The sequence below is a fragment of the Neophocaena asiaeorientalis genome, unplaced genomic scaffold (genome assembly GCF_003031525.2).
Source record: "Neophocaena asiaeorientalis asiaeorientalis breed wild unplaced genomic scaffold, Neophocaena_asiaeorientalis_V1.1 scaffold150, whole genome shotgun sequence".
NCBI lineage: Eukaryota > Metazoa > Chordata > Mammalia > Artiodactyla > Phocoenidae > Neophocaena > Neophocaena asiaeorientalis.
Window position 1 is genome coordinate 14,395,836 of NW_020176571.1, and position 25,201 is coordinate 14,421,036.

The 25,201-nt window shown below is 38.6% G+C and overlaps 1 pseudogene; it reads left to right on the plus strand.

Moving 5' to 3' along the window:
- Nucleotides 1–16,427: 16,427 nt before the first annotated feature.
- On the plus strand, nucleotides 16,428–16,857 carry LOC112391907 (ubiquitin-conjugating enzyme E2 S pseudogene; annotated as a pseudogene).
- Nucleotides 16,858–25,201: the final 8,344 nt, after the last annotated feature.

Genomic DNA, 25,201 nt, shown 5'->3' on the forward strand with positions numbered 1-25,201 from the left:
TATCCCCATCCCTGCCATCATAGTCTTAAATAAATTCCCTTTTAAGTTAACAGCATTCAGTTTCTATTGATCATAATTAGAGAAACTGATAGACTACCCTAGAGATAAAAGTGAATCTTCAAAAAGTAATTTGCAAACTCTTTCTGATTTCAGTGGAACTACATGTGAGAGGAAAATTTGATAGGATGTTTCTCTGCTACATGGGGAAATAGAACACACAAATTATTCACATTTAAATACTCTCAGGATGTTCTGGGAAAATAGGAGCCAAACATTAAGAGAAAAGGGGCCAGTATTGATGTAAGAAACTGTTTCTACATGTTAGGTCAGAGTCAGTGAGATATTAACAGATAAAAACAGGGGTATTTATCTTGACATATTGTGAAGACTGAAACATTCTAAAATTTCTCTAGGTTAGGGAGAGTTCGGGATAAAAGGCCAAAAGATCAGAGTAATGGCAATGGAGTGAGTGGATGTGACAAGAGGACATGTCATCAATAGCCCCAGCTAATACTTTTGCTGACAGGCAGCTGAGTCATGAAATGACAGTGAGCAAAGAACTGTGAATGAGTGGAGAGAAGCCCATGGATGAGCAAAGATCACATAAGAAAACAAAATTGCACATTCCCAGACAAAAGTTGATAATGGCTCCACTTGCTTAATACTAGTTATTAATTTTACTGAGAAACTTCAGTATTTATCACTAATTTTATTCAGAATTTACTTTGATATCTGTCTTTATCTCTAATTTTTGTAAATATTATTGGAAAAAAACTCAAAAATTGTGATTGCTGTGAGATAGTGATTTACCATAGTGTGGGCAATACAGAGCTTGCAACTAAATGCAGTGCTTGTGTGTGTATGTGTGTGTGTGTGTGTGTGAGAGAGAGAGAGACAGAGACAGAGAGAGAGAAAAAGAAGCGTAAGTATACAGAAAAGCAATGGGGCGAGGAGAATGAAAGAAAACTCAATCCTGAATTGCCTGAATCAACTTTCATACTGGAAAGAAAGAAAAGCAGACATGAAAATTGCAAATGCTTAAGAAGTAATGGGAAAGAAAAACATAACAGAATTCTTATGTAAAAGCTCTGTTAATAGAAAGAAGAGCAGGAAAAAAGTAACAGAACTGACTGAAGAAGGAGCAAGAGAACTAAAAATATATTACAATGTAAGAATAGAGAGATTTAGGAAAAATGTTATATATATGTCAAGGAAATTGCTGATAAAGAAAAGGCCTTTGGGCTTCCCTGGTGGCTCAGTGGTTAAGACTCCACCTGCCAATGCAAGGGACACGGGTTTGAGCCCTGATGCAGGAAGATCCCACATGCCTCGGAGCAACTAAGCCCGTGCACTACAACTACTGAGCCTGCGCTCTAGAGCCCGCAAGCCACAACTACGGAAGCCCGTGTACCTAGAGCCTGCACTCCGCAACAAGGGAAGCCACCGCAAGGAGAGGCACATGCACCCCAGCGAAGACCCAACATAGCCATAAATAAATTAATTTTTTTAAAAAAAGGCCTTTGGATTGAGTCATACATATGCATATTACTACAGCATTCATTTTTTTTCTGATTTTTAGTGAAAACACATTCATCATTAAATTTGATGAAATACTGAAGAGCATTTAGAAATTACCATAGATCTATTGATGATATTTCACCACCACGTAATTATTTCGGAGAGCAGGCTGAATATATATGCATGTCTATTTCAGTGGCAAGAATTACAGAGCCAGGGATGTGAAGCCCTATAGCATCAAAAGATGTGTGCTTGACCAGCATGAATGAAACAAAAGGAGGTGAGTCCAAAGTCAATCATAAGGGCAGTTCTACAAATTATGATTTGTTTCATTATTGTACATGGTAAGAAAAACACTTTGGAGACAAACAAGCTTGCATTCAAATTTGAGCTCAACTCGACTCTTTTCTGGGTGTGTGACCTCAGTTATTCAATCTCTTCAAGCTTCACTACTCTCATCTGTTTAAAAAAAAAAAAGGACAAATACTATTTACTTCAGTGAGGGTTGCATTTGATATAGTAAAAGTATGGTTGGTGATATAGAAAGTGTTTAATACTAGAGTTATTGTTTAATACCTGGACCTATGTAGTAAGATTTCACAAGCTCCAACTTGTTATTTCCCTCCTTTCCTCACCCCTACCACCATCAGAAGGGAAAAAAAAAACAACGGAAAAACCTCACCTGATACTCAGATGGAAACCTGAAAATTCCATTTTAGATTAAACCATTAGGCTAAAGATTGTGTACCATTTTCAAGTTTAAAACATACTTTTAAAAAATGTAACATATTAGCTTTGTCAGTCATTTCTACCTCAATTGATACATTTATGAAATCCTTGGCTGAGAGTGTATTTTAATGGAGGTAGAAGGTCCATGAAAGGCCTGAACCCATTTGCAATGGTGGCATGGATGAGAAGAAAAAGGGGAACCTGGGAGCACAGAGACAAACTTTACCTTCTTTATGGTTATTTTCTAGGGACTAAGAGAGTTTAGACATGTTATTTTGGAGGGGAAAAAAAAAAAGATCTGTTTGATATTCAACAGTTATGACTTCGTAGTGTGCCATGAGGGTAAAATGTAAAAGCTTTTATTAATATTCAGGCATTCATAATACATTTTTATTTATACATAGCCTTTATTTCCAGAGCTCTTTGGACTTTGCAGACACATTACATTTCAGCCTCCATTTATCTTCACAAGTGTGTCACTGAAGTGTGTAAGGTAACTCTATTATCTTCAGATTACAGATTACAGAAAAGAGCAGACACAGATAAAGCAATTTGTTTATGGCCTCACTACATGTAAGTTATTGAGCAAGGCATAGAACCAGTCATGTAATAGATACCTCTCCTGTCAGATAAGGACATCAGGGCCCCATCCCAGCTGGGACGTGCCTTTTTCTGAACATTTAGTATCAACAGATGGAAGGATGCAAGGTGGCGTCCTGTTCAGGGAAATCAAAATGAACAGTTCAGTCTCCAACAAATCATTGCAGGTATGGTTTCTGTGGATTTGGTGGCTGTTTGGTGGAGGCAGGAGTCGAGAATGGTCTAAAGTTCAGAGCAGCTTTTGTCCATTAGATGAGCGTCTGTATAAGGCCATTGGGGCCCTCCCCTGCTGCCCCTCCCATCATACCCTCCTTTCACTGGCTTCAAACCTGATGTTGTTGAGTAAGTCCCTCTGCAGCTCTGCCACAGCTGAATGGGTCCTGAATCTTAACCTGGCGTCTCCAGCCACCAAACCAGAATCACACTGCAGCCACGCTTCAAGGTACAACTTAGCACATACAGAGCTCTGGCTGTGAGCCAGTTCTGAGGCAAGACTTTCACTTTGTCTTTCCATCAGTTATTTTTATCTCAAAGGTCACCACCATTCAGAAGAAAATAAAGGAACACCCAACATGAATATTTTCACATAGGGGTAATAAACAAGTACTCATTTTTGTTTATAAAAATCTATTTCCCTTGTTTCTTGAGAAAAAATGAAATGAGCTGGTAGAATAATTTTTAAAACTGAATCTTTAAGAGTAAATGGTTAAGATCATTTATTTTGGGTAAAAGTATGAAAAGATATCTAAAGCTTTAAATCAAAGTCTTTCTTACTGCTTACGATTGTGAACAGCTTGAATTTAGGTAAGAAAAATGACATTCAAAAATTTGGAATGAGGGACTTCCCTGGTTGTCCAGTGGTTAGGACTCTGAGCTTCCAGTGCAGGGGGCATGGGTTCGGACCACCTTCTTCCAATTCCTCCTCCTCCCAACTCTTTTTTTTTTTTTTAATTAAGAAAACAGCTCTTTTAGAGCAGTTATAGCTTTATAGCGAAATTGAGGGGAAGGTACAGCGATTTCCCATAAAACCCCTGTCCCCACACATGCACGGCCTCCCCCATTATCCACATCCTCCACCAGAGTGGGCCATTTGTTACAACTGATGGACCTACACTGACACATCATAAGCACCCAAAGTCCACAGTTTACATTACAGTTCACTCTGCGGTGCACATTCTGTGGGTTTGGACAAATGTATAATGACACGTATCCTTCACTGTGGTATCATATAGAGTATTTTCACTGCACTAAATATCCTCTGTAATCAGCCTGTTCATCCCTACCCACTTCGCCAATCCCAGCAAACACTCATTGCTGATCACTGATTTTACTGTCCCCATAGTTTTGCCTTTTCCAGGATATTATACACTTGGAACCATATACTTTAAGACTGGCTTCTTTCACTCAGTAATACACATTTAAGTTTCCTCCATGTCTTTTCATGGCTTGATAGCTGCTTTCTTTTTAGTTCTGCATAATGCTGCACTGTCAGGATGTACCAGAGTTTTTTTTATGCATTCAGCTACTGAAGGACATCTCGGTTGCTTCCAAGTTTGGGCAATTTTGAATAAAGCTGCTATAAACATTCATGTGCAGGTTTTTTGTGGACATATATTTCCCACTCCTTTGGGTAATACCAAGGAGTGCAATTGCTGGATCACATGGTAAATATGTTTTGTAAAAAAAACACAAAATTGCTCCAAAGTGTTTGTACCATTTTGCATTCCCACCAGCAATAAACAAGAGTTCCTGTTTTTCCACATCTTTGTCAGCAATTGGTGTTATCAGTGTTTTGGATTTTGGCTGTTCTAATAGCTTGGTAGTCTAACTCATTGTTGTTTTAATTTGCAGTTCCCTAATAACATATGATCTAAAACATCTTATCTGCTTATTTGCCATGTGTATACCTTCTTTGGTGAGGTCTCTGTTCAGCCTTTTGCCTATTTTTTAATCTGGTGGTTTGTTTTCTCATTTTTGACTTTTAAAAGTTCTTTGTGTATTTTGGATAACAGTCCTTTATCAGATGTGTTTGCAGTATTTTCTCCCACTCTGTAGCTTGTCTTCTCATTCTCTTGACAGTGCCTTTTGCAGGGAAGAATTTTTAATTTTAATGAAGTCTAGCTTATCAATCGTTTCTTTAATGGATCATTCCTATGGGTATCTAAAAATTCATCACATACCCAAGGTTATCTAGGTTTTCTCTATTCTAGGTATCTAGATATCTAGGTTATCTTCTATTCGTATGTTTTTTGAATTCTATTTTATTTATTTTTTTATACAGCAGGTCCTTGTTAGTCATCAATTATACATATTAGTGTATACATGTTAATCCCAAACTCCCAATTCATCACACCATGCCACCCCCCAGTCGCTTTCCCCCCTTGGTGTCCATACGTTTGTTTTCTACTTCTGTGTCTCAATTTCTGCCCTGCAAACTGGTTCATCTATACCATTTTTCAAGGTTCCATGTATATGCATTAATATACAATATTTGTTTTTCTCTTTCTGACTTACTTCACTCTGTATGACAGTCACTAGATCCATCCACGTCTCTATGAATGACCCAATTTCGTTCCTTTTTATGGCTGAGTAATATTCCATTGTATATATGTACCACATCTTCTTTATACATTTGTCTGTCGATGGGCATTTAGGTTGCTTCAATGACCTGGCTATTGTAAATAGTGCTGCAATAAACACTGGGGTGCATGTGTCTTTTTGAATTATGGTTTTCTCTGGGTATATGCCCAGTAGTGGGATTGCTGGGTCATATGGTAATTCTATTTTTCATTTTTTAAGAAATATGTTTTCCTTGTAACTTGTCTCTAGGATTTTTTGATTTCCTCTTTGATTTCTTTAGTGATCTCTTGGTTATTTAATAACATATTGTTTACCCTCCATGTGTTTGCGTTTTTTACATTTTTTCCCTCTAATTGATTTCTAATCTCATGGTATTGTGGTCAAAAAAGGTGCTTGATACGATTTCAATTTTCTTAAATTTACTGAGGCTTGATTTGTGACCCACGATGTGATCTATCCTGGAGAATGTTCCATGTGCACTTGAGAAGAAAGTGTAATCTGCTTTTTTGGATGGAATGTTCTATAAATATCAATTAAATATATCTGGCCTATTGTGTCTTTTAAAGCTTGTTTTTTCTTATTAATTTTCTGTTTGGATGATCTGTCCATTGGCGTGAGGTGTTAAAGTCCCCCACTATTGTGATATTGTCAATTTCCTCTTTTATAGCTGTTAGCAGTTGCCTTATGTATTGAGGTGTTCCTATGTTGGGGGCATATATATTTATAATTGTTATATTTTCTTCTTGTATTGGTCCCTTGATCATTATGTTGTGTCCTTTCTTGTCACTTGTAACATTCTTTATTTTAAGTCTATTTTGTCTGATATTAGTATTGCTACTCCAGCTTTCTTGTGATTTCCATTTTCATGGAATATCATTTTCCAACCTGTCACTTTCAGTCTGAATGTGTCCCTAGGTGTGAAGTGGGTTTCTTGTAGACAGCATATATAAAAAATATATCTGGCCTATTGTGTCTTTTAAAGCTTGTTTTTTCTTATTAATTTTCTGTTTGGATGATCTGTCCATTGGCGTGAGGTGTTAAAGTCCCCCACTATTGTGATATTGTCAATTTCCTCTTTTATAGCTGTTAGCAGTTGCCTTATGTATTGAGGTGTTCCTATGTTGGGGGCATATATATTTATAATTGTTATATTTTCTTCTTGTATTGGTCCCTTGATCATTATGTTGTGTCCTTTCTTGTCACTTGTAACATTCTTTATTTTAAGTCTATTTTGTCTGATATTAGTATTGCTACTCCAGCTTTCTTGTGATTTCCATTTTCATGGAATATCATTTTCCAACCTGTCACTTTCAGTCTGAATGTGTCCCTAGGTGTGAAGTGGGTTTCTTGTAGACAGCATATATAATAGTCTTGTTTGTGTATCCATTCGGCAAGCCTGTGTCTTTTGATGGGAGCATTTATTCCATTCACGTTTAAAGTTGTTATTGATATGTATGTTCCTGTTACCACTTTTTTAATTGTTATGGGTTTGTTTTTGTAGGTCCTTTTCTTCTCTTGTGTTTCCCAGTTAGAGAAGTTCCTCTAGCATTTGTTGTAGAGCTGGTTTGGTGGTGCTGAATTCTCTTAGCTTGTGCTTGTCTGTAAAGCTTTTGATATCTCCATCAAATCTGAATGAGATCCTTGCCAGGTAGAGTAATCTTGGTTGTACATTCTTCCCTTTCATCACGTTAAATATATCATGCCACTCCCTTCCAGCCTTTAGAGTTTCTGCTGAGAAATCAGCTGTTAACCTTATGGGAGTTCCCTTGTATGTTATTTGTTGTTTTTCCCTTGTTGCTTTTAACAATTTTTCTTTTTCTTTGATTTTTGTCAGTTTGATTACTATGTGTCTCAGTGTGTTTCTCCTTGGGTTTATCCTGCTTTGAACTCTCTGCACTTCCTGGACTTGGCTGGCTATTTCCTTTCCCATGTTAGGGGAAGTTTTCGACTATAATTTCTTCAAATATTTTCTCGGGTCCTCTCTCTCTCCTCTCCTTCTGGGACCCTAATAATGCAAATATTGTTGCATTTAATGTTGTCCCAGAAGTCTCTTAGGCTGTCTTCATTTCTTTTCATTCTTTTTTTCTTTTTCTGTTCCGCAGCAGTGAATTCCACCATTCTGTCTTCCAGGTCACTTATCTGTTCTTCTTCCTCAGTTATTCTGCTATTGATTCATCCTAGTGTAGTTTTCATTTCAGTATTGTATTGTTCATCTCTGTTTGTTTGTTCTTTAATTCTAAGTGTTTGTTCTTTAATTCTTCTAGGTCTTTGTTAAACATTTTTTGCATCTTCTCCATCTTTGCCTCCTTTCTTTTTCCGAGGTCCTGGATCATATTCACTATCATTCTGAATTCTTCATCTGGAAGGTTTCCTTTCTCCACTTCATTTAGTTGTTTTTCTGGGGTTTTATCTTGTTCCTTCATCTGGTACAAAGCCCTCTGCCTTTTCATCTTGTCTGTCTTTCTGTGAATGTGGTTTTTGTTCCACAGGCTGCAAGATTGTAGTTCTTCTTGCTTCTGCTGTCTGCCCTCTGGTGGATGAGGCTATCTAAGAGACTTGCGCGAGTTTCCTGATGGGAGGGACTGGTGGTGGGTAGAGCTGGGTTTTGCTCTGGTGGGCAGAGCTCAGTAAAACATTAATCCACTTGTCTGCTGATGGGTGGGGCTGGGTTCCCTCCCTGTTGGTGGTTTAGCCTGTGGCAACCCAACACTGGAGCCTACCTGGGCTCTTTGGTGCAGCTAATGGCAGTCTCTGGCAGGGCTCATGCCAAGGAGTACTTCCCAGATCTTCTGCTGCCAGTGTCCTTTTCTCACGGTGAGCCACAGCCACCCCCTGCCTCTCCAAGAGACCCCCCGACAGTAGCAGGTAGATCTGGTTCGGTCTCCTATGGGGTCACCGCTCCTTCCCCTGGGTCCCAATTCGCACACTTCTTTGTGTGTGGCTTCCAAGTGTGGATTCTCTGTTACCCCCAGTCCTGTTGAAGTCCTGCAATCAAATCCTGCTAGCCTTCAAAGTCTGATTCTATTGGAATTCCTCCTCTCATTGCCAGACCCCCAGGTTGGGAACCCTAACGTGGGACTCAGAACCTTCACTCCAGTGGGTGGACTTATGTGGTATAAGTGTTCTCCAGGCTGTGAGTCACCCACCCAGCAGTTATGGAATTTTATTTTATTGTGATTGTGCCCCTCATACTGCCTCATTGTGGCTTTTCCTTTGTCTTTGGATGTGGGATACCTTTTTTGGTGAGTTCCAGTGTCTTGCTGTCGATGATTATTCAGCAGTTAGTTGTGGTTCTGGTGATCTCACAAGAGGGAGTGAGTGTATGTCCTCTACTCCACCATGTTGAGCCAATCTCCTCTACTAGTTTTATAGTTTTATGTTTTATAATACATTTAGGTCTCTGATCCCTTTTGAGTTAATTTTTGTCAAATGTGAAAGATCATCTCTAGTTTCATTTTTTGCATGTGGCTGTCCAGTTGTTCCATTGCCATTTGTTGATAAGATTATCTTTGCTCCATTGTATTGCCTTTTCTCCTTTATCAAAGGTCAGTTGACTGTATTTATGGGTCTATTTTTGGCCTCTCTATTCTGTTCCATTGATCAATTTGTCTATTCTTTCACCAGTACCACACTGTCTTGATTACTGTAGCTCTGTATACGTTTTGAAGTCAGGTAGTGTCAGTCCCTTAACTGTTCTTCTCCTTCGATATTGTGTTGGCTATTTGGGGTCTTTTGTCTCTGCATATAACCTTTAGAATCAGTTTGTTGATGTCCAAAATGTAACTTGATGGTATATTGTTTGGTATTGTTGAATATCTATATCAATTTGGGAAGAAATGACATCTTAATATTGAGTCTTCCTATCCATGAACATGGAATACTTCTCCATTTCTTTAGTTCTTTTTTGATTTTGTTAATCAGAGCTTTGTACATTTCCTGATGTAAATCTTGTACATATTTTGTTATTTTGTACCTAAGTAATTTATTTTGGGGTGCTAATGTAAATGGTATTGTGTTTTTTAATTCAAGTTCCATTCATTCATTGCTGGTATATAGGAAAATAATTGACTTTTGTATATTAACGTTGTATCCTGCAACATAATCACTTACAAGTTCCAGGAATTTTTTTTTTTTATCAATTCTTTTGGATGCTCTATATAGATGACCATGTCATCCTTGAACAAAGACAGTTTTATTTCCCTTTTCTCAGTTTATATACCTTTTATTTCCTGTTCATGAGCTGTTGCATTAGCTATAGCTTCCAGTATAATATTGATTGTGAGTCATGAGAGGGGACATCCTTGCCTTGTACTTGATTTTACTGTGAAAGCTTCAAGTTTCTATTAAATATGGTGTTAGCTATAGGGTTTTCATAGATGTCCTTTATCAAGTTGGGAAAGTTCCCATCTATTAAAAGAGAGTTTTTATTATAAATGAGTTTTGGATTTTATCAAAAGCTTTTTTCTGCATCTATGATAAGATCATGTGATTTTTCTATTTTAACCTGTTGATGTGATGAATTATATTAATTGATTTTTAAATGTTGAACCAGCCTTGCATACCTGGGATAAATTGCACTTGGTCAGGGTGTATAATTCTTTTTATACATTGCTGGATTTGATTTGCTGCTATTTTGTTTATGATTTTTACATCTATGTTCATGAGAGATATAGGTCCATAGTTTTCTTTTCTTACAATTTCTTTGTCTGGTTTGGTATCAGGGTAATGCTGACTTTATAGAATGAATTATAAAGTCTTTCCTCTGTTCATATCTTCTGGAACACATTGTAGAGAACTGGTAAAATTTCTTCCTAAAATGTTTGGTTGAATTCACCAATGAACCCATCTGGACTTGGTGCTTACTGTTTAGAAGGTAATTAATTCAATTTCTTTAGTAGATTCAGGCCTATTCAGATAGTCTATTTCTTCTTGTGTGAGTTTCAGCAAATTGTGTCTCTCAGGGAATTGGCCAACTTCATCCAGGTTATCAAATGTGTGGGCATAAAGTTGTTGATAGTATTCCTTTATTATTCTTATAATCTAATAACATCACCTCAAAATATGTAGAGCAAAATTTGATCCGAGCTACAAGGGTAAGTATTCAAATCCACAATAAAAGAAAAAGTTTTTTACACAACTTTCATTAACTTATTAGAATAAGGAGACAAGAATTCAGGAAGGATATAGAAGAATCAAATAATATTATAGCACACCTGACCTTTTCCAATGCACATGGATTATTTACACGAAGATAGCTGAGAATAGGAAATTAAATAAAATAATTTAAAATGAAGGAAAGCAGACAGCTGCATGCAAAGCAATAAAGTTAAAACACACCCTCACGCCATACACAGAATTAACTCAAAGTGGCTTAAAGACTTAAATATGAGACAGGACACCATAAAACTCCTAGAAAAGAACATATACAAAACATTCTCTGACATAATCATACCAATGTTTTTTTATGTCAGTCTCCCAAGACAATAGAAATAAAAGCAAAAATAAGCAGATGGGACCTAATAAAACTTATAAGCTTTTGTTTTTGCAGTAGAGGAAAACATAAACAAAATGAAAAGATAACCTACAGACTGAGAGAATATATTTGCAAATGATGTGACTGATAAGAGCTTAATCTCCAAAATGTACAAACAACTCTTACAACTCAATAACAACAACAAAAAAAAACCCAATCAAAAAATGGGCAGAAGACCTAAATAGACATTTTTCCAAAGAAGACATACAGATGGCCATTAGACACATAAAAAGATGCTCATCATCACTAATTATTACAGAAATGCAAATCAAAACTACAATGAGGTACCACCTCACACCAGTCAGAATGGCCATCAGTAAAACGTCTACAAGTTACAAAAGCTGGAGGGGATGTGGAGAAAAGGAAACCCTCCTACACTGTTGGTGGGAATACAAATTGATGCAGCCCCTATGAAAAACAGTATGGAGGTTCCTCAGAAAACTAAAAATAGAGTTGCCATATGATCCAGAAATCCCAGTCCTGGGTATATATCCAAACAAAACTATAATTTGAAAAGATACATGCACCCTATGTTTGTAGCAGCGCTATTTACAATAGCCAAGATGTGGAAACAACCTAAGTGTCCATCAATGGATATTATCCAGGTGAATGGATAATGAAGATATGGTGTGTGTGTGTATTACTCAGCCATAAAAAAGAAGGAAATAATGGTATTTACAGAAACACAGATGAACCTAGACATTATCATATGAAGCGAAGTAAGTCAGAAAGAGAAAGACAAATACCATATTATATCACTTACACATGGAGTCTAAAATACAACACAAATGAACATATCTACGAAACAGAAACAGACTCACAGATACAGAGAACAGACTTGTGATCGCCAAGGGTGAGGGGGATAGGGAAGGGAAGGATTGGAAATTTGGGATTAGCAGATGCAAACTATTATATACAGAATAGATAAACAACAAGTTCCTATTGTATAGCACAGGGAAATATATTCAGTATCCTGTGATAAACCATAATGAAAACAAATATGAAAAAGAATATGTATGTATAGCTGAATCACTGCTGTACAGCAGAAATGAACACAACATAGTAAATCAACTATACTTCAATAAAATTTTTAAAAATAAATAAAATGAAGGGAATATAAAGGTAAGAACAGGGCTTAAGGACTGTGTCACATATTCTTGTGTGTATGCTTGTTGTTTTGTTTTGTTCTGTTTTGTTTCATTTTGTTTTTAACAACATTTAAAAATGTAAAAATTATTCTTAGCTTGCTGAGCCAAACAAAAACAGGCCATGGGTCAGATTTGGCCAGAGAGTTTTCATTTGCTGACTCCTGCAATAGATCATACAGACATTAAAATGATCATAAAAGGATATTATGAAAAACTTCATGCCAATAAACTTAAAAATTCAGATGACATGGACAAAAACACAAGTTACCAAATAAACAGAAGAATAGAAAGCCTAAGTTGTTTTACAACTATCAAAGAAACTAGATTGTTAATATAATTCCTTTCCACAGAGAATAACAACAGGTCCAGATGGCTTTGCTGGTGAATTCTACCAAACACTTAAACAGACTTTTCTAGAGAACAGTAAACGAGGGACTATTTCCCATCATATTTGAGGGAGCTTAATAACCTTGATATCAAAACATGACAAAAACATCCTGAGAAAGAAAAATTCCAAGCCAATGTCACCCAGAACAGATTGAAAAAAATCCAAATAAAATATTAACAAATAAAATTTAGCAAAATATAAAAATTTGGGTTTATTTCAGGAATACAAAATTGATTGAACAGTTAAAAATCAAGCAATATAATTTATCACATTAATGGAGTAAGAGAAAAATCATATGACTATCTTAATAAATGGAGAAAATATTATGATAGAATTCACTATTTATAATAAAGATTCTTAGCAAACTAGAAAGAGAAGGTAATTTCTTTATTTCAAAAACAGTATCAACAAGATAATACACAGCAAGCATTAAGCTTAGTGATGAAACGGTGAAAGCTCTCTTACCTGGAACAAGACAAGTATGTCTGCTATCACCACTCCCATTTAACAATGAACTGAAGGTTCCAGACAGTGCAGAAAGGGAGCATAGCTATTACAGAAAAAAGAGAGAAAGAGAGAGAGAAGGAAAAAGAGAAAGAAAATTGGAGAAGGAGGAAGAGATTGGAGAGGAAGAAATAATACTTTCATTTTTCACAGATGATATGTGTGTGTATGTTCATAGAAATTCTGAAGAAGGAATGTAAAATGGTACAGCCACTGTGGAAAACAGTATGGAGGTTCCACACACATAAACATACACACACACACACACACACACACACACACACACACACACACACAAATAGAACTACCATATGATCTAGCAAATTCTACTTCTGAGTATATATCTGAAGGAAATTAAATCACTGTCTCAAAGAAATACCTGCCCTGTGCTATACAGTAGGTTCTTATTAGTTATCTATTTTACCTGAAACTAATATAATATTGTATGTTAATTATAATTCAATTAAATAAATAATGTAAATAATTTTGAAATAAGTAAATAAAGAGATATCTTCACCCCCTATTTCATTAAAGCATTATTTGCAATAGCCAAGACATGGAAACAACCTAGGTGTCCATGAAAGGATGAATAAATTTAAAAACATGATATATATATATAATTCAGTCATAAAAAAGAAGAAAATCCTGCCACTTGCAACAATATGTATGAACCCTGAAGGCATTATGCTAAGTAAAATAAGTCAGGCAGAGAAAGACAAATACTGTATGATCTCATTTACATATGGAATCTAGAAAAACCAAATTCATAGAAACATAATAGATTGGTGGTTGCCAAGGGGTAGGGTGAGGGATGAATGAAGGTGGTCATTTATAAGATGAATAAATTCTGAGATTATAATCTACATGGTCACTTCAGTTAATAAGATTGTACTGCATATTTGAGAGCAGCTAAGAGAGTAGATCTTAAGAGTTCTCAACACAACACAAAGATTGTAATTATGTGAGGTAATGGTTATGTTAACTAACCTTATTGTGCTAGTCATTTATATATGTATATATTTATAGATTATATATATATATATAGAAAATCACATTTGTACACCTTAAATTTACACAATGTTATATGTCAGTTATATTTCAGTAAAGCTAGCGGGGGTAAGAAAGAAATTCCAAAAGAATTACAGGTATTTAGCATTAACAAGAGAGTTCAACACAGTTGCTATTTAAAATACACAAAAGCATTTATTTCCCTATCCCAGGTCATGAAGGCATGTCTCCTATTATCTTCTAGAAGCTTCAGATACACACAAACGCATTTCTTTATATCAGCAATAAACAGCTAGAAAATAAGATTTTTAAACGATACCATTTATAACGAAACTGAAAACATCCAATTACCAAATATCAAATCTAACACAAGATACACAGGTCCAGCAGTGTCATGAAAGGGCAGCAAAGACCCGCGAATTGAAGGCTCCGCTGTTTGTGTGCGAGGCGTTTCTTCCCAAAGCAGTTGGGAAGTGAGAGGCGTAAAGAGAAATTTTTAGAAGATAATTCCAGAATACTGTTGACCAGGAGTGTGGTTCACTTCGACTGGAGCAGTAACTGTTGATCAGCCGTCTCCAGGGGACTGTGGGTCTGAAGCAGTGGCAGGAAAAATCTGGCCCTTGGACCTGGACGAGGTGGAAGCTCTGGAGGAGGTGGACACGCTGGAGCCGGAGGTGGATTTGGAGCAGTTCCTGCTCCCGGGTATCAACCAGATGCTGGAGGACATCACGGAGCTCACCCGAAAAGCCGGGAGCATGTGTCTGAGGACCAGGGGCAAGCTGTGGGAGATGGACCTTCTGCTCATCTGGATAAAAACACAGGTGGAGGCCTCGGAGGACGGCGCCTTGAATGGGCGTCCCGGTGGGGAGGCTGACGACAGAGTATCAGAGTTGTGCGAGAAGGCCAAGGAGATTGAAAAGGTGGCAGAGATGTTGGTCGAGCTGGTCTGGTGGATGGAGAAAAGTGAAGTGTCCTGAAGGAGGGTCTCCAGTTCACTGCTAATGGACTCTGGTCAACTGATAAGAATGGGCCGACATCTCAGGGAAACTAAAACAGCTTGTCATTTTCTCTGTTTTGTTTTGTTTTGTATGTTTTTTAACCCCCATGTAACAATCTCCCTTAGGGTCAGTGGTTGGTGACCTCCATAGAGGTTTAGATTGTCAAGTATATTTGGTTCTTGAAAAACAACTTTTGTTTGAGAAATACTCAAATAAGGGATGTGGGGCTAAATCAAAAGTTGTTTTAGTGGTCAGATTTATTTTGTTCCTTTGCTGTGTTTTTTAATTGTTGGGCAAGGCCCAACACTTGCTGTTACCCATGTGACAGCATTGTTTTCTGGAACCTTGGAACATTTGAAGACTTGGGGTCAGAATCTCCCCACTTTAGAAGGCACCACTTGGATGTAGCTGATCAAGAATATAGGGATGAGGGACTTCCCTGGTGGTCCAGTGGTTAAGAATCCCCCTTCCAATGCATGGGACATGGGTGTGATCCCTGGGTGGGGAACTAAGAACCCACATGCCTCGGGGCAGCTAAGCCTGCATGCTCTAGAGCCCACAGGCCACAACTAGAGAGCCTGTGTGCCACAACTACTGAACCTGAGAGCTCTGGAGCCAGTGTGCCACAACTAAAGAGAAGCCCGTGTGCTGCAGTGAAGAGCCTGCATGCTGTGACTAAGACCGAGTGCAGCCAAATAAGTAAATAAATATTTTTTTAAAAAACAAGAATGTAGGGGTGAGACTGCTTTGGAAAGACTGGGAAGAACTAGAGGATGGTTGGAGATGGAAGATGGGTCTGCATATATTTTGGAACTTTAATTCTTCTGTGAGGCAAAAGAGGAGAGCTGTGTTTTGTGGCAGATTGTCTTGTGTATATTGTGTAACCTGACAGGTGACCCTGAATGACAAGGAAGCTAGAATAGGGAATGATGGGAGTACAGTTGACCGACTAATACCCCCCCAGATTACAGGGGTTTCAGAGTATCGCATCAAAGAGACGATCTACAAAGAGCTTTGAGAGGCTGGAGAACAGAGAAGGCATCATGAGGGCCCACAAAGTCCTTTCTAGTTCATCAGGGTAGTAGACCTGACTGGGATTTGAGGACAAAATCAAACATCTAATAAGTGGTCATTTGCCTTGAAAAACAAAGACCTAAAAAACCTTTTTTAAAAAATAATTTTTTTGGTCCAGATGACCAAAGCCTCTATGTGTAATAGAAAAATAATAAATAGATTTCTTTTGAAATGGAAAAAAAATTAAAAGACCAGCACCTGGGGCAGGAGGAGCTGCAGGTGCAGTGCATGGGGGTTGAGGCAGGGGGGAGGGGAGCTGGGGCCCCTAGGGCCGCAGTGGCAGCAGTTGGGGACCGCCCCCAGCTCAGGAAGGGAGCCAGGAGACCCTTCCCTTGCCAGTGGCAGTCATGAACTCCAAGGTGGGGAACCTGCCCCCATCCTCCATCATCCATTTGGTGTACGGGAGGTGATGACGCTGACAGCTGACCCACCTGATGGCATCAAGGTCTTTTCCAATGAGGAGGACCTCGCAGTCCTGCAAGTCACCATCGAGAACCCCAAGGGGACCCCGGCGCTGGAGGCCTATTCCATATGAAACTCCTGTTGGGGAAGGACCATCCTGCCTCCCCACCCAAGGGTACTCATTGACCAAGATCTTCCATCCGAAGGTGGACGCCAACGGTGAGACCTGCGTCAACATGCTCAAGAGGAACTGGACACCAGCTGGGCATCCGGCATGTGCTGCTGACCATTGAGGGCCTGCCAATCCACCCTGACCCAGAGTCCACCCTCGGCAAGGAGGCTGGCCTCCTGCTCTTGGAAAATTAGGAGAAGTAGTATGGCTCACAGAGATCCCTCAGGGCACAGGCTGGCTGAGGCCTCCACTGCCGACCCCATGGCCCCTGGGGGCCTGGGAGGGGGCAAGGGTCCCATAACCAAGAAGCACACGCACTCTGTCTCTAAGTTATTTAAATTATGGCTGGGGTGGGGGAGGACATGGGGGCACTGGGACCTGGATTTGTTTTTCTAAATACAGTTGGAAAAGCATAAACAAACGAACAAAAAAGCTACAGAAATCTGTAAAACATTACTGCAAGACATTAAAGAAGACCAAATTAAATGGAGAGACCTACCATGTCAATGAGTATAAAGATTTGCTAATATAACGATGTCAATTTTCTTCAAACAATTCTATAGATTCAGGGCTATCGGAGTAAAACCCCAATCAGTTTTTAAATTTGGTTTATGTGTGTATTTATCATATTAAGTGTATGTTGATGTTTATGTGTGTGTATTTGTTTTGTTGTTGTTATGGAATTCGCAAGCTGATTCTAGAAAATATATTAAAATGCAGTGGACTAGCCTGATTCCAAAATGGAAATCAATGGAAAGGCAATGGACTAAGAATAGTGAGTGTAGTCTTGAAGAAGTTCATGGTGCGAGAACTTACTCTACAAGACATTGATAATTTCCCTGATGTGACAGTAATTGAGACGATATCATATTAATGAAAGGATAGACAAATAAAATAATGGGATAAAATCAAGACTGTACATATATAGATTCCTGAATGACTAAGATGACACTTCCGAACCTTAGGCAAAGCATAACTTTACAATAAATGTTGTTGAGAATATTGGCTATCCCAATAGGGGGTTGCTGGGCGTGGGGGCAGGTGAAAATGGACCTTGAACTCAATTACATACGATTCAGAAAAAACAGCTCCAGATGGATTGCAAGCTTAAATGTGAAATACAGAACACTGAAGCTTCTAGAAGATAAGATAGGAGAATATTTTCATGACCTACAGTAGGAAAAGACTTTATAAACAAGACACCAAAAGCGTAAAGGAAAGATTTATAAATTTTACTGTATTAAGTTCATCAAGACACCAATAAGAAAGTACAAAGTAAGCCACAGAGTGAGGGACAATATTTTGAATCACCTAAACAATCCTGCAATCAACAACAACAGTAATAAAGTCTGGCAACCAAAAAGGAAAATGGGCAAGAGATTTGAACAGCAACTTCACAGAATATGAGAGCCAATAGCCAATGAATATATGAACATGTGAAAGGAACTCAACTCAGGGGAAACGTAAACTAACACTAAGTGAGATAACACTACTGTGATAAGAAATATATATTTAGTCTCTGCCCTCAGTTCCTGACACAGAGTTCCTAAAACCCTTGTAATTTCCTGAATAATAGGAATAACAGGAGCATTTTTTGTTATAATATTTGGACTAAGTCCCTGGTTCCTGACACAAGAGTTTCTAAGACCCTTGGAATCTCCAGAGTGATAGGAACATTATATCACACGCTAATGAAAAGACTGTCACTGGGGTCCCTGGATAGCTTCATGATGGGAGCTAGTCCCCAGAAAGACCAAGGCATGATTAGAAACTTAGAAATTTCAGTCCCACCTCCGCCGACCTCCAGGGAGGGGAGAGAGACTGGAGTTTGAATTAATCACCAATGGCCAGTAATTTAATCAGTGATGCCTATGTAATAAACTTCCATTAAAAACCCTAAACAGAAGGGTTCAGAGAGCTCCCAGGTTGGTGGACAAATGACGGTGCTGGGAAGGTGGCACACCCAGAGAGGACATGGAAGGTCCACACCCCTTTCCCACACCTTGCCCTACGTACCTCTTCATCTGGCTGTTCATTGTACCCTTTATAACATCCTTTATAATGAACTGGTAATAGTAAATAAAGTGTTTGCCTAGGTTCTGTGAGCCACTATAGCAAATTACCAAACCTGATCGGAGGGTTGTTGGAACCCCCAATTTTTAGCCGAGTAGGACGAAGTATGGATAACCTGGGACCTTCTACTTGCAGTTAGCATCCGAAGTGGGGGCAGTGTTGTGGGACTGAGCCCTTAAGCTGTAGGGTCTGTACTAAATCCAGGTAGTAGTGTCAGAATTGAATTAAATTGTATAACATCCAGCGGGTGTCCACAGAGAATTAGAGAATTTCTTGGTTTGGAAAAGCCACACATTTGGTGTTAGAGGAGTTGTGAGTAGAGAAAATTTTCCTTTAACTAGAAAACATATCAAAACAGCTAAAATTCAAAAGACTGATGATACTAATCATTGAGGCAAGTAGAGAGCAGCAGGAACCCTCATTCACTGCTGCTTGACAAGTGTATTAGTACAGCCCCCTTAGAAAAGGGATTGGCAGTGGCAGCAGAGCTGACTACAAGCACACCCTAGGACCCAGCATTTCCACTCCTAGGAAGAGAGAAAAGAGAAATGTGTGTACATGTGCACCAATAGACAGTAGAATAGTGTTCTTAACAGTACTATTTTTGGGGGGCTCAAACTGGAAATACCCAAATGCACACTAAGAGTAAAATATATAAATAAATTTTAGATATATACAATCGAAGACTATAAAAGAGTGGAAATGAACCAACTACAGCTACAATCAGATCCTGGGTAAATTTCACAAATATCTTGAGCAGAAAAAAGCCGGTCATGAAAGCAGTTATACTGTAGGATTCCATTTACTATAAAATTCAAAGCAGAGCTACAGAGTTTGGGGATACACTGGAACTGTAAAGCAGGCAAGGAAGTGATTACCATAATTGCCAGGAGGAGATGAAGGGGACATGAGAGAGGCTTTGGAAGTGTCGGCAAGATTGTTTCTTGATCTGAGTGGTGTTTACATGAGGGTTTGCTTTGTGATAAATCATTAGGGCACACATTTTTGTTTCATATATATATATATATGTATATATGTATATATATACATATAACGCCACCAGGGAAGCCCCATATATTTTATATATGCTTTTTTCAAACTGTATCTTTTGAAATTTAATCAATTTAATAATAATGAAATAATTTAATATTAATAATAATAGGAGTTTTCTTTTAATATGTTGGGGGTAGGAGTTTAGTAATTTATTTTTGCTGTGTTGGTCTTCGTTTCTGTGCGAGGGCTTTCTCTAGTTGTGGCAAGCGAGGGCCACTCTTTATAACGGTGCGCGGGCCTCTCACTATCGCGGCCTCTTTTGTTGCGGAGCACAGGCTCCAGACGCGCAGGCTCAGTAGTTGTGGCTCACGGGCCTAGTTGCTCCGTGGCATGTGGGCTCCTCCCAGACCAGGGCTCGAACCCATGTCCCCTGCATTAGCAGGCAGATTCCCAACCACTGCACCACCAGGGAAGCCCAATAATAGCGTTTTTAACTGAGATATAATTCATATAATATTGTATTCATTTTAGGTGTACAACATAATGATTTGATTGATACATGTATATATTGCAAGATGATTGCCACAATAAGTTTAGTTAACATCCCTCACCTCAAACAATTAACAAATTTTTTTCTTGTGATGAGAGCTTTTTCTTTTTAATATTTATTTCTTTATTTATTTGGCTGCGCTGGGTCTTAGTTGCAGTATGACACGTGCATTATCTTTAGTTGCAGCATGCTAACTCTTAGTTGCAGCACGTGGGATCTAGTTCCCTTGGGAGCGCAGAGTCTTAGCCACTGGACCACCAGGGAAGTCCTGTGATGAGAACTTTTAAGATCTACTCTCTTAGCAACTTTCAAATATACAATACATATTGTTAAGTATAGTTGCCATACTATATATCCCCAGGACTTATTTATCTTAAAACTGAAAGCTTGTACCTTTTGACCACCTTCACCTATTTTGCCACGCCCTCCCCCAACCTCTGGGACCATCAGTCTGTCCTCTGTATCTATGAGTTCAGCTTTTTTTTAAGATTCCACATATGAGTGATATCATACAGTATTTGCCTTTCTCTATTTGACTTATTTCACTTAGCATAATGCCTTCAAGTTCTGTCCATGTTGTTGTATATAACAGGATCTCCTTGTATTTTTTTTAATTTTTTATATTGAAGTATAGTTGATTTACAGTGTTGTATTAGTTTCAGGTGTACAGGAAAGTGATTCAGTTATATATATACGTATATTCTTTTTCAGATTCTTTTCCCTTCTAGGTCATTACAAAATATTGAATATAGTTCCTTGTGCTATACCGTAGCACAAGGTTATCTGTTTTATAAATAGTAATGTGTATATGTTAATCCCAAACTCCTAATTTATCCTTCCACCCACTTCCCCCTTTGGTAACCATAAGTTTGTTTTCTATGTCTGTGCGTCTATTTCTGTTTTGTATATAAGTTCATTTGTATCCTTTTTTTTTAATTCCACATATAAGTGATATCATATGATATTTGTCTTTCTCGTCTGGCTTACTTCACCTAGTATGATAATCTGTAGGTCCATCCATGTTGCTGCAAATGGCATTATTTCATTCTTTATTATGGCTGAGTAATATTGTATACGTGTGCCACATCTTCTTTATCCATTCATCTGTTGATGGACACTTAGGTTACTTCCATGTCTTGGTTATTGTAAATAGTGCTGCAATGAATCCTCATATGTGTTTTAAATTTCAACATTTAAAAGCTTAAGGAAACGTTCAGCATGAACCAGTGGGTGGTATCCAGTGACACTGCTACTTGCAGCCAATGTCCTGTTAAATTCAGCCCTGGTCTTTTTTATTGTGCCTTGAATAATCTTACATTACAGCCCAACACAACAATCCTTACTAAAGCCATCATGTCACTGATTTAAATGAAGGACTTTAGAGTTTTCTTTTTACAAAAGGTGAATTGTAAGGTTGTCAGAGAGAAAGAACAGCAACCATTTCAAACCACATGTAAGCTTTAATTTAACTCTCTTTGTTAAAAAAAAATATATATATATTCTCTTGCACTATTCCATCTATGGACCCTCTAGGACCTCCGTTGGAGTGCTCTGCTTCCCATAGAACTGTCAATGTACACACACATTGAAAAAAACGAGGGAGCCAGGTATAAAGATCCTCACCCCTATGGAGCTGACTGAATTATCCTGTACCACAGAGCTCCCAGGCCTTCCTCGACAGTCTTTTAATATATTGGCTTTCACAACCGTCGCCCCCCTTGTCATTCCAACTAAGTTATTAAAATTAAAGTAAAAGTGTTTAAAGCTAAAGATTTTTGGTAGAGCTTCGTAAAGGGGTCAGAAATCTGTGCCTTGACTCCCTAGCAGGATACTCCCCCAGTTTGTTTTTTGGGGGGTTTTTTTGGTTTTTTGTTTTGTTTTGTTCGTTTATTTTATTTATTTTTGGCTGTGTCGGGTCTTAGTTGCGGCACGCAGGATTGCCATTGAGGCATGCAGGATCTTTCGTCGGGCACGTGGGCTCTTCACTGTGGCATGCAGGCTTCTCTCTAGTTGTGGTGTGTGGGTTTTCTCTTCTCTAGTTTCTCTTCTCAACTAAGCCCGTGCACCACAACTACTGAGCCTGAGCTCTAGAGCCTGCGAGCCACAACTACTCAGCCTGCATGCCACAGTGAAGAGCCCACGTGCCCGACGAAAGATCCTGCATGCCTCAATGGCAATCCTGCGTGCCGCAACTAAGACCCGACACAGCCAAAAATAAATAAATAAAAAATAAATTTATTTTTTAAAAAATGTTTAACCTTTCAATGTTTAAAAACACAAAAACTCTGTTTGTATGAGAAAATTAAAATTTACATTTAAAACTTCTCTCCACTGGCCTTCATCTTCCTCTAACCAAAGGTCAACTCTTCCTTGACCAAATTCTCAAAACTGGTTTCTACAGACAAAGACACATACTTAGAGTGGATGAACTCAAACAGGAATTTTCATGTACTCAGTACAATTGAACTGAGTCACTTATTTTATCTTTTTTTGGTTTGGTTTTTTTTATACAGCAGATTCTTATTAGTTATCTATTTTATCCACATCAGTGTATACATGTCAATCCCAATCTCCCAGTTCATCCCCCCCCCACCTCCAGCTTTCTCCCCTTGGTGTCCATACATTTGTTCTCTACATCTGAAAGTCACTTATTTTATCTTTTTTTGGTTTGGTTTTTTTTATACAGCAGATTCTTATTAGTTATCTATTCTATCCACATCAGTGTATACATGTCAATCCCAATCTCCCAGTTCATCCCCCCCCCACCTCCAGCTTTCTCCCCTTGGTGTCCATACATTTGTTCTCTACATCTGAAAGTCACTTATTTTATGAAGAAAAGGGAACCACCCTTCTCATGCCAACATACTAGCTGCTTGTATAAAGTTCAGTGGTCAAGGCTGGGGAGAAAAGGATGTATTTCTGATGCCAGATAAAACAGAATAGAAAAATTCCACGTTAAATACTAGAGAAAGCTCTTAATGAAGGTATTTTTCAGGCTAGAGCAACCTCCCAAGGGAAATGATTTGGAGTGACATCCCTTGAGACATTTAAATTATAGTGGATAAAATACTCAAACCCGCCACGAAGAAACACTCTTTGTAGAGCTCATGGGAGAATTACTGGGATTTATAATAGACCTTTTCTAAGAAGGAATTAGCCCAGGAGGCAGACCTGCTGTTGAATAAATACTATTTTTAATAGAGTGTGGCTGTATTGTAACTCTATTCCTTCTTCTTTGGAGAAGACCATGAATGGGTAGGGTAGACAGAAATTAATAGGTTTTTTTTTTTAAGCGGTAGATTTCTTCACCAAGCCTTCCTAATTATGTGTTTCCTCAAGAAACTCACATTTCTATTCTCATTTTCTTTTAACTATTTTTTTAATGTTATCTACCCCTAGGACTTCCAGCCCCTTTCTCTAACAAATCAGCGTGTAACAGAGAAGAAAAGTTCAGAATTCACACGGCTTTCAATGTCAGATGCTGAAATTTAATCTCACCGTTTTTGAGTAGAATGAATTTAATGGTGACCCTCCATGCTAAGGCTTTCCCACTGCAGGGCTGACCCATCACAGCCCTAATTAAGAATAAAGCCTTCCACAATGAGTACATCACTTGTTTGGAATCAGCCTTTATATGTTAAAAAAAACAAAGAAACAAACAAACAAACACCCTGCCTTCGGGCTTCCCTGGTAGCGCATTGGTTGAGAGTCCGCCTGCCGATGTAGGGGACACTGGTTCGTGCCCCGGTCCGGGAGGATCCCACGTGCTGCAGAGCGGCTGGGCCCGTGAGCCATGGCCACTGAGCCTGCGCGTCCGGAGCCTGTGCTCCGCAACGGGAGAGGCCACAACAGTGAGAGGCCCGAGTACCGCAAAAAAAAAAACAAACAAAAAAACCCCTGCCTTCTAAAGAGCCTTCATTTAAAAGTACAATTGCCATATTCTGTAAGCCCATTGATTTTTCTTCATTGTTGAAATGGAGAAAGTAAACAGAATTGCATATTTACTCATTTCATTTTCTGATACCTTTGCTCCAAGAGCTCCTCACTTAGGTCCCACGTGGATTAGAGGCTGCTATTTCCAGAGCTTGTCCGTGGAGATGACTGATAAATGACCAGACAAAATTCTGATTAATGCTCTGTAATTAGGAGTTTGCTTCTACTTCAAGAGCTGTTAAGTCCACAATTTTGACCGCACCATGTTTTTTTCCCCCCTGGTAATTGCTGAAGTTTGACAGCCACTGTGTTTGCTGCCTGTAACATATGGCTAATTGAATCTGAGCTGGGGAAAGGATGACCAGATTGCTAATTATGATCCACTCCACAGATCTGAGGCCTGAACAAATAGAAAACAAGGAAAATGCTGCTGAGCCAGAAAACATCATATTAGTGTTTGAGTGGTTGTAGCAGGAAGAAAGTATTCCCAGAAATGCCTGAAGATCACTTCTTTATGGTTTGCTCTTTCTGTCTTTTAATCACAGAAGGCAGATAAAGATTAGACAGAAATTTGCTTTCATCTGTGTGGTTTCTGCAAGTCTGGACACTGGACACCTGATACATAGTTTCCTGAAATTCACACAATCTTACATTGGAACACTTTGCATTTCTTATAAGACAAAGGCTGGATTTGCATCTTGTCGATTCTTACCCATGCCCACGACTTCAGTAATGAAGATACACGTATGTGGACGGAAAATGTCACCTGCCGTATCAGTAAACAAAGGATGTTGTGACCATCAAGCCATCAACCACTGCAGCCCCCCACCCCCCAACTGTGCACCCTGAGGGGATTCAGGATGGAGAAAAATAGGATACTGGCCCTAGATAGTTAAGGTGTGTATCAATGATTTCAATGAGCCCAGACTCTCGCATCTTCCCATACATAGAAAAGTGCTAAATTCATTAATTTAAGTTGTTTTTCCTTCAATTAGAAG